Genomic DNA, 9670 nt, shown 5'->3' with positions numbered 1-9670 from the left:
TTTAACCTGTGTTCTTGGAAGCTTCTTACACTATAGGAACAGAGACTTGAGATTCGTGGATGGAGGTGTAAGAAAGCACTAGAGTTTTTATCCTTTCTGTGTCTACTAGGGACACAGCTGAAATCAAGAGGTACCAATATTTTTCATCAAGACTTTTTTTTTTGGTGAGGAAAATTGGCCCCGAGCTAACATATGTTGCCAGTCTTCCTCTTTTTGCTTGAGAAAGATTGTCACTGAACTATCATCTGTGCCAGTTTTCCTCTACTTTGTATGTGGGATGCCACCACAGAATGGTTTGATGAGCAGTGTGTAAGTCCACACCGGCAATCTGAACCTGTGAACCTTGGGCTGCCAAAGTGCAGCACACGAACTCAACCACTATGCCACTGGGCCAGCCTCTTATGAGGACTTTTTTGATAGCAAGTGACAGAATGCCCAACTCAAACTGACAAAGAATATTTATTAGCTCATAAAAATGAAAAGTCTGGGAATAAGGTTGCTTTGGGCAAGACAGGGCTCAAATAATTTTCACTGGGACAAGATTCTCTCTCTTCATTTTTCATATAGCATTTCTGGCATTGGTTCCATTCCCTGGTAGGCTCTGCCTTTACGGTGCAGCATTAGCCTCACGCCTTACCAGATTCAAGTCTGAATTCAAGGATGCCGTCACTCAGGCTAAGGTTCTGAGAGTAGTCCTGTTCAAGACTCGAACCATTGCCCAAAACTGAACCAATCCCTGTCACCAGTGGAAGAAGGTGCTCTGATTGACCAGGCTGGGATCACACCACCCCAGAAACTGGAAGTGAACTTAGCTGCACAGCAACCACGTGGTCTATGGATGAAGGAAGGGTAAGTCCCTGTTTGAAGATAGGAGTGCTGTTGGGAGAGGTGAACGAACGGATTCTGGAGATTCAGAAACAGTGGCTGTCTATGGTCTACTGTCCACTGCAGTACTTTCTCCTGAAAGAATGTCTAGAGAGAGACTTAATATTTCACAAGACCAACATACCTGAGTAATGAAGCTACGTAATGAAGAACAGCTTCTACCAACTTCCTCCTCTTTTGGAAACTTTGTTTCTTTTCAATTTTAATATACTACACTGAACAGCTCAACTCTATATTAGATTTGCTGATGACAATGCAATTATCAAACATCATGCATGTGACGTACTTAGAATGACTGTTGGAAATGGGTCTTTATAACTCTCTTTAAAACTAACATGAAAAGACCAACAGAGATCACTTGAAAATTCTGAAATACTTTGAGTGACTGTACATGGTCTTAATACATTAAAATTGCTAGCAAAATGTCGTGAAATGCAGAAAGGATAAGAGAATGCAGTGAAAGAAACAAAGGGAAATTGCAGCTAAAGTTAAACAATCCATTATGCATCAATTTTATCTTATCCCAAGAATCCTGTTATTAAAAATGTTTCTCATGTCTAAAGAACATTGTGACATATTATTTCTTAATACAAGACTATGCCAAAAAAAGAAATCATAGATTCTGCTGACATCGTATTTATTCGTTAGATTTTACAACTTCAAATAAAAGTCTGCAACTGTCAGTGTTTCATCCATTTTTGTTTTTCTTCCTCAGCTTCTCTGAGTACTGGATCAGGCTTCTATCTCCCCTGTGAATGAGATCTGTTTTGTAAACAATTGGCACAGCATTGTTGACAGCTCAGACAGGTCTTAGAGATTCAGAAGGAAGAAAGAAGAGAAAAACTTTGGCAAAATCTACATAGGCCCAAAAGTGTGCAATATATTTTATGGTGATGTTTTGGATTAAATGTTGCTCTTTATTTGCTTATCTTAAGTAGGATACACATGTACACCTATGCACACATATATTCTACTTAATGGAAGAGCATTAACATTGGAATAATCAGGATATATACTTTCTACACAGTGCTGCCAGGTAGAGTATTTGGATAGATTTAAGTTAATTCAGGCAAATTATCAGTTTTATTTTTTATCCCATAGAATCCCTGTGCTATTGAACTGAGCCAACCTAATTGGCCGGTTATTTTCGTGTCATCTAGGGACATCATACACTTTTCCAGAAAATAATTTGAATTTGATAATTTAACTATTCAAAGAGCTATGTCTCAGATTTAGTTTTGTTAAGAATAGTTGGGTCAAAATAGAAATTTAGTAAAAGTGATGGCAATAGAAACCAAGACGTCACAATGGCATTGTGGTACCTCTAAGTGCAAGAGTACAAGGGAGATGGGAAAGTACTTCCGGGAAATACTCAAATAGGTAATAGCGTATGACCATTCATTTTGTAAAATGAGAGAACAAACATCTTCTACTGTTAAGACTGGAGTTCATATACCTTGCTGTTTGTTTCCTCAGTTGGTCCAGGAGAATCCACGGGCTCATCTATACCTGTTTGCAGAACTAGCGTCAGAATCACTAACAAGCACCTACTGAATATCAACTATGTAAAAAAGCAGCTATGGTAGGCCAGAATCTTAGAAAGTAGCAGAAAGATTTCTATTCTTGAGGGACTTTAAAAGAAGGTGGGGAAACAGGAAATATGAATAAAGCATAAATATTAATACTAAATAGAATGAGTTAAGTACTTAATTCATGGTATAGATCAAAGGTCAAGAAATGTTTTTATTTTTATTTATTTTTATTTTTTCTCCTTTTTCTCCCCAAATCCCCCAGTCTATAGTTGTATATATTGTTTTTAGTTGTGGGTCCTTCTAGTTATGGCATGTGGGATGCCACCTCAACATGGTCTGATAAGGGGTGCCATGTCCATGCCCATGCCCAGGACCCGAACCGGCCAAACCCTGGGCTGCTGAAGCAGAGCATGTGAACTTCACCCCTTGGCCACAGGGCTGGCCCCTCAACAAATGATTTTATAAAAAGCCAGATAGTAAATATTTTAGGTTTTCTGGACTATACGATCGATCTCTGTTCCAACTCTGTTGTTGTAGCATAAAAGCAGCTAAGTAAATGAACGAGCATGACTGTGTTCCACTCAAACTTTGTTTACGGACGTTGGAATTTGAAATCCACGTAATGTTCATGTGCTGTAACATATTATGCTTCGTTTGATTTTTTTCAACAATTTAAAAACGTAAAACTCGTTCTTAGCTTGCAGGCTATACGAAAACAGCATGGGCCAGATTTTGTCTGTGGGCTGTAATTTCCTGACCTATAGTATAGATGATAAGTGCTCTGGCTTATTGGGTATGAGTATGGAACATATTCATTGTTGGTTTTCCTCTTAGAAGTAAGTCAAATATACCAGGCTATACACTTGATTTAAAAATAACTAGGTTCGATCTCCAATTTTTTGCAATTAACTAATTGATTATTTAATTATTTCCACTGGAAACTTGCCTGGGTAGGGCTAGAGTTCAGATGTATTTGTGTATGCCAGTGGGCGATGGTTTACTCTGGCTAAGCCTAAGTGTTGTATGTAAGACGGCAGTGACAGAAAATTAGGAAGGTGATGGGGAGTCAAAGAATTTTGTATGCTGGACTGTGGGCCATACTTCTGGAAAGAGTTGCGCTGGAGGTTTGTTGAGAGTGGAAAAATCTGATCAGAACTGTGCTTTAAGGAGTTTAGAATTTTGACCAGAAAAGTGGAAGGAAATAAGGACAAGGGAGTAACATGACTGAACTTCCATAACATGTCAGACACTTTCTAGAGGTTTGTTAAATAATTTCTCCATGTAGTGGAATGAAGTGGAAGGCCGATCTGTAAAGTATTGCAGGAATGAGAGGAGAAAGGAAAGGTGCTAGAAAAGTTCCACACTCATGCTTTAGATTGAATGTGGAAAATAAAGGAAAGAATCAAAGAGAGCTCAAAGGTTCCAGGCCCAGGTAACTGAAAGCATGGCTATAGGCAGTCAAGGAGACTTGGTCTTTGGAAGGAAATTTGTGGGGAGAAACATGTACACAGTCAAATAAATTAGCCCAGGGCAACAGAGTTGAGTTCCAAGAGATTCAGCTGAAAATTCATTGCTCTCTTAGTAAACACTGTCTAAATATGATTTTAAAAACTCTCACTGTACTGCTTAAATGACTAACAGTTGCTTGTATTGCGTTGTGTCGCCTCATTCACAACAGAGGATATGGGATGTACTGGATACATTTTGTGGATCAGTAAAAACGTTTGAGTAGCTACAATTTTTTAAGACGCGATGGGAAATAAATACACACACATACAGACAGAAATTGTCATACTGCATTTAGTAGTTCCAGAAATTGGATGTATGACGAGCGTAATTGTTTTAGTTCAGATTAAAATCTGTCAAAATCTGTATGTTTAACACCTGTGTTTAACATATGCCTCAAACGTAGTCTGCTTTTTATTTCCCTAACATTTGGTTTATGAATAGTAAAACAGAGAAGTTAGGGATTTGATTCACAGAGGCCTCATTTAATCTGCTGACTTGTGGCACCTATTCTTCTTTTTCAGAATAGAAAATCTTCCAGGCACAGCTTCTTTTTGTTTTTGACTGATCCTTGCCATTTCCCGTAAGTTCCTTGTGTGATTGCGTAGATGTTCTCACTGCTCTACCAGTCTTTCCTCTGAGTGGCTCAATTATTCTGTCAGCTCTGATTATAAATCTGTCAACACGGTCCCATTTTCTAATTTAGAGAATTAGTAACAATTTCTTGTGATGCCCGTCTTCAGTGATTTGCGTTATTGACATCCATGGATGGTGAGCAATACTGGCTTTGAGTCACAGTTCCTGACATTTTAATATTTCCACAGTACAGAAGAACCCACACTCCTCTCCTGAGGAGGTAGTGTGCACAGAGAAGTAAAGAATTAAGAATGAGGCTTACCCTGGCTCTATGTAGCTGTGTAAAACCAAGGAGGTGATCTCGTCCCTCTCTTCCTTTCTCCTTCTTTTCCTCCCTTTCTCCTTCCCTATTTTCTGACTTCCTTTCTTCTTTTCACTAAAGTGTTCATTCCAGTCCAGCTGAGATGAGGAAAACAGAAACTGCGTTAAATGTTCCAAGTAGAAAGGGTTTTTATGCAGGAAAATAGAGGCTTTTACAATTGGTGGATGGGTTGGGGGCACAAAAATCAGGGAAGCCACTGCTCCTGGTGTCTGCATCAAGGTGGAAGATTTTCAAGCAGATTCTTTCGCAGCTGCCAAAATAATGGCTTCTCCTTGATTTGTCAAGATATATGCAAATTCCTCTCAATGGGGGCTTCCAGCCTAGAACAATATGGGAAAGGAATTCTAGGAAATGTAGTTTCAGCCCCCTCCACCCCTGCAATGGTGAAGATAATATAAATAGAGATGACAATGACATCAAGTTGTCAACCCTCTGACAAGTTTGCTGAGCCTCTATCAAGCTAGACAAAGATGAATGTGGTGATGTCTATCCTCAATATGCTCCCAGTCTGGTTAAATTGACCATATGTTAGCTTTCTAAGGTGGTAAATTTTGCTGAGTGACTATGCCGGGACAAATCTTCCTAGTAGAGACCTGTTACAAAACGTATTATTAATCAACAGAGTTGGTTATATCATAGTTCATACAAGTACCCAGAGGCTAACAGCAACTTACAGTGAAAGCTTATTTATAGCAATTACTAGAGATATAAACACTGTTCCCCAACGTAAGTCGTGATGCAAGGAGATTTCCTTTTAAAAATATGAACATGATTATTAAATGCTTTTCAGATAATTATTCAAGGATAAATTAATTTCGGATGACAATATCCCCTCTGATTGGTAAAACCTCCCATTTAAAAGTAGGGTGAAATGTCGAATGAGTACAACTTCAGGAAACTTCAGGACAGCTTTGTTGATTTTAGCTCCATATATATCATGACCTTACAGAAAAGCTTTCAAATGGGGTTTAGTGCCTAGAGATTACTGAGAATTCAGTGAACTTGATAAGTTTCCAGTCTTCATCCGGTCAAATATGGACTACCTTGCCATAGGGGCATGTGATATTTTGAGAGACGGGCATCATGTGCAATGAGAAATTAGGTGTATAAATTTGTTAGTCATTTCATAAAATTATATATTGTCTCTTCCAGACTTAGGTTTCTCCACAAGACCCCACTGGATCATAAGGGAGAGAGAAGTCAGTAGTGGAAATGTGCTGTGGCAGTAATGAATGAGCACACCTCTACACAACCACCCTCAGTGGCTCCCATTGCCCACATGCAGGATAAAATCTTAGCCCCACATCATGGCCCGAAGCCCAGCACCCAACCTCAGAACTCCGGGCTTCTTCACATCCGCCTTCTTTTCCTAGCCCTTCCTTAAATTTGTCTTTTCATCTCACACTCAGGTGTCTTTGTAAATGCAGTTTGCTCAAATTGACACTCTATCATCTGCCCCGCCCCCCGTCTGCCTTGGCACCCCAAATGACCTGATATCTATTCATTGTTTTAGTACTCTGAGCCCTGCCAAGTGGTGTGTCCTCTGTGTTCCCAGGGGACCCAGTGCTTATCTCTGTTTTTCCACTTTAATTTTTATTTTGATGATTTGATTCCTTGTAAGTTTTCTGTGCCAGACTAAATCTTCTCAAAGACAGATACTTTTCTTGTGCAACTTGGCGTCCTTCGAGCTGGCCAGAACTCCCAATGCATTGTAAATGCTCATTAACTGATAAATGAATGAAGAAACAAAGGTTGGGAGCAGGCAACCTCTAATCACAATGATAAAATGAATAAAACAGAACTAAACTTACGCTTATCCCCATTTAATTACTTTACAACTATAACAGTATTATAACTTTTAAAACAATAATTCTACAAAAAGGATAGGAATTATGGATCTTTCATAATGTTTTACCCAGTGCCAAGTATTCTACTGGGGCCCTCTGTTCAGTCAGTGATACCTATAATAATGAACTAAGCTGGCCAACATATATATCTGTTCCTTCCAATTAATTCACTCTCCCTGGTTTACCTTGCAAATCCAGCTGCTGGGAGAAGCTCTGATTGTTATGGGGTTAAAGAGGAAATGGTCATAATTTTTATTTAGCGTTTTCTGTATAAATGCACCTCATTATCTCCTGTACCTCATTATATATGATCTATTTTATGACCATTTAGTTCTCCTTAGCAGTCCTGTTTTTATTCTGTTATGCTTGCTGTCTAAACTCTCAGCTTTATGACTCCATTACCCCAGCTCGTTGCTGCCTGCTGTCCCACTCCCACTGCTGAGGTGGATAACGTAGCTTTGTTGTTGCCAGGCCAGCATTTCTAATAAATTCCTCACATACAGACAGGCAGCGGCAGCGGCGGCGGAGGGCACAGCAGCTCCGTGTAATGTTTTCATATCACCTCACTAGACTCTCATTAGATGCTTGTGAGAGAAATTACCACTGAGGCTTCTTCAGGCACAATAGCATTAATGAAGTTAGGAAATGACTCCCACAGATGTTTGACACTCAATCAATCCTACTTAATTTAATTACACACCTGAATGAAAGACAAAAGAGATGCTCTTGTAGTCCAACCCTTGCTTTTTATTTTCTTATACGCCTTTTTTTCCCTTCTGACTTAATCCTTGCTGCGAAATGTCAATGTAATTAACTTAAGTTATAATGATTTAAAAGTGGACTTTGTTATAATACCTTGCATCATTTTCCACTTCTCTCACCCTACCAAACTGCAAGTACGTGAGAGCTCTGCTATGTAAATAGGTGGAGTGGGGAGAAATTGGTTCTTATAACCTTGACAGTTCATCCACTTTTTACACCTCTGTAATTAAGGATACTGACGACACTGGTGCTTACAACTTTGCCTTGAAATTGTGTTCAATACGATATTTTCAAGGGCTTATTCTTGAAGTTAAATAGATTCTGGAAAAATTTCTTTTTACCAGTCTTAAATGATACACTTATAAAGGACCAAAATTAGAGTAACTGACACTATACTGTACTTTATTTGTTACAAATTCCCTTCACATATATGACCTCCTTTAATCCTCACAGTGGCTTGATGGGATGGGTATAATTGTAGTTTAAGAGACGAAAGACTTAAGATGAAGAGTGTTGAAGTGATTGCTTTGTCCAACATGGTAGAGCCAGTAAATGGTGATCGTAAAATTTTGACTTTCCTTCATTCATTTGTTCATTCCACTAATAAATAATTATCGTCACCAAACATGTGCCAAGCATTCTTCCTGGCACTGAAAAGTTGCCAAACAAGTAGATGGCCACAGAACCATGTGGTACTGCCTGGATAGAGCTGCGCAAAGAGACAATGGAGTGATTGGAGGGAAGTAACATGACACGTGGTGGTGGATGGAGAGCCAGAGGATTCTAAGGAGTCTGGAATATATAGAAGCAAAAGGGAATCACTGAAGGATTTTCTTTCTCATGAGTAATGTAATCGATTTGAATTTTAGAAGGAATCAATCTGGTTTTAATGTGAGTCGCGTCAAGAATGCCTCACAGAGGATATGCTGCTGCCTTATTCCACGGCAGTAAACACAAGAAGAGAAGCAGGAGTGGGAGGGAAGATTAGAATTTTCCCTTTCAACGTAGTTTTCTTGCCCGTGGGACATGCAGGTGGATATATTGGTAGGTAGCTCAGTAGGAAAATGTGAGCTGGAGACACTGTTTCGGGAGCTATCACTGTAGAGAGGAGGGTTAATGAGCTGTTTCATGGAGAACATGTGGAGTGGGAAGCAAAGAGGGCTAAAGCGAGGATCAAGCACGGGAAATTACAACAGTGGATGGCCTTGATCCCTTGAGAGGAGACATGTCATGCTGGTCACCCCTCCACACACTGATCCTGTACCTGGGGGAAGTAGCAGGATAAGGTGGAAAAGGCTCTGAATTGGCTTCAAAACATTGAGATCTTGTTCTGACCTAGAGGAGGGGACCCCATTTCATTCTGAGTCTCAGTTGTTCTATCTCTGAATGCGAGGGGCTATAGCAGCTTTGTCTCTAAACCTTCCCACCTCTACTGTTCTGTATGACAGAGTCCCAATGGCGGAAGCATTAAGACGAAAGTTGAAGACTGAAATAGAGATGAGCACAGTGAACCCTCCGCATTTAGATCAGAACACTGTTCTCTGGATGGGGAAGGCACATATGGACCCATTTACTCGCCATAACCCAGAGATTCAGGCATTTTCTAAGGATAATATGTTTGAGAGCTGCTTATTACCTTCGCCCTTCATCTCATTTTACACTCCTTCCTGGACTGATCCTCTTCTTCAGTTGGTCAATGAAGAAGCCAAACAACCGACAGTTGACCTTTATGAAATGATCAAGTATATGTAAATGTTATACACACATATACATCCATAACTATATATCAACATCTACATCTGCACCTACTTTTATGTCTAGCTCTTTGTCCAGATAGAGAAAGAGCCATCACTTATTGAGCACCCGCTCTATATGCCAGCACTACCTGCAGTAGCTCACCTGTTCCTCAAAATAACCACGAGAATTAGGAATTATTTAATCCAAGTTTAAAACCAAGCTTGAAAAAAGCTCAGTAGCTTTCCAAAAGCACGTGGCAACATGGAAGAACCAAGATCAAAATCAAATTTGGTGACAAAATCTGTGCTTTTAACCATTATATTACTATACTGCCTTTTATATTGTTTGTATTAATACTAACTTACTTGTACTTTAGGATAATAAATTCAAGGAAACTTTATTACTGAGTAGCTGACTTTTATGGAAAATGGCAGTAATAGAAG

The 9670-nt window shown here is 39.4% G+C and overlaps 1 long non-coding RNA gene across 1 annotated transcript; it reads right to left on the bottom strand.

Moving 5' to 3' along the window:
* Window positions 1-1507: 1507 nt before the first annotated feature.
* LOC111772902 (uncharacterized) lies at window positions 1508-9345 on the bottom strand. The gene is made up of 4 exons (XR_002807025.2): window positions 9127-9345; window positions 4822-4958; window positions 2342-2394; window positions 1508-1634 (listed from the first exon to the last, which is right to left on the bottom strand). It is a non-coding gene; the product is annotated as an uncharacterized lncRNA (long non-coding RNA).
* Between the last annotated feature and the right edge of the window lie 325 nt (window positions 9346-9670).

This window comes from Equus caballus, chromosome 3 (assembly GCF_041296265.1).
Source record: "Equus caballus isolate H_3958 breed thoroughbred chromosome 3, TB-T2T, whole genome shotgun sequence".
Classification (NCBI taxonomy): Eukaryota; Metazoa; Chordata; class Mammalia; order Perissodactyla; family Equidae; genus Equus; species Equus caballus.
This window is presented reverse-complemented; position numbering and strand designations above follow the sequence as displayed.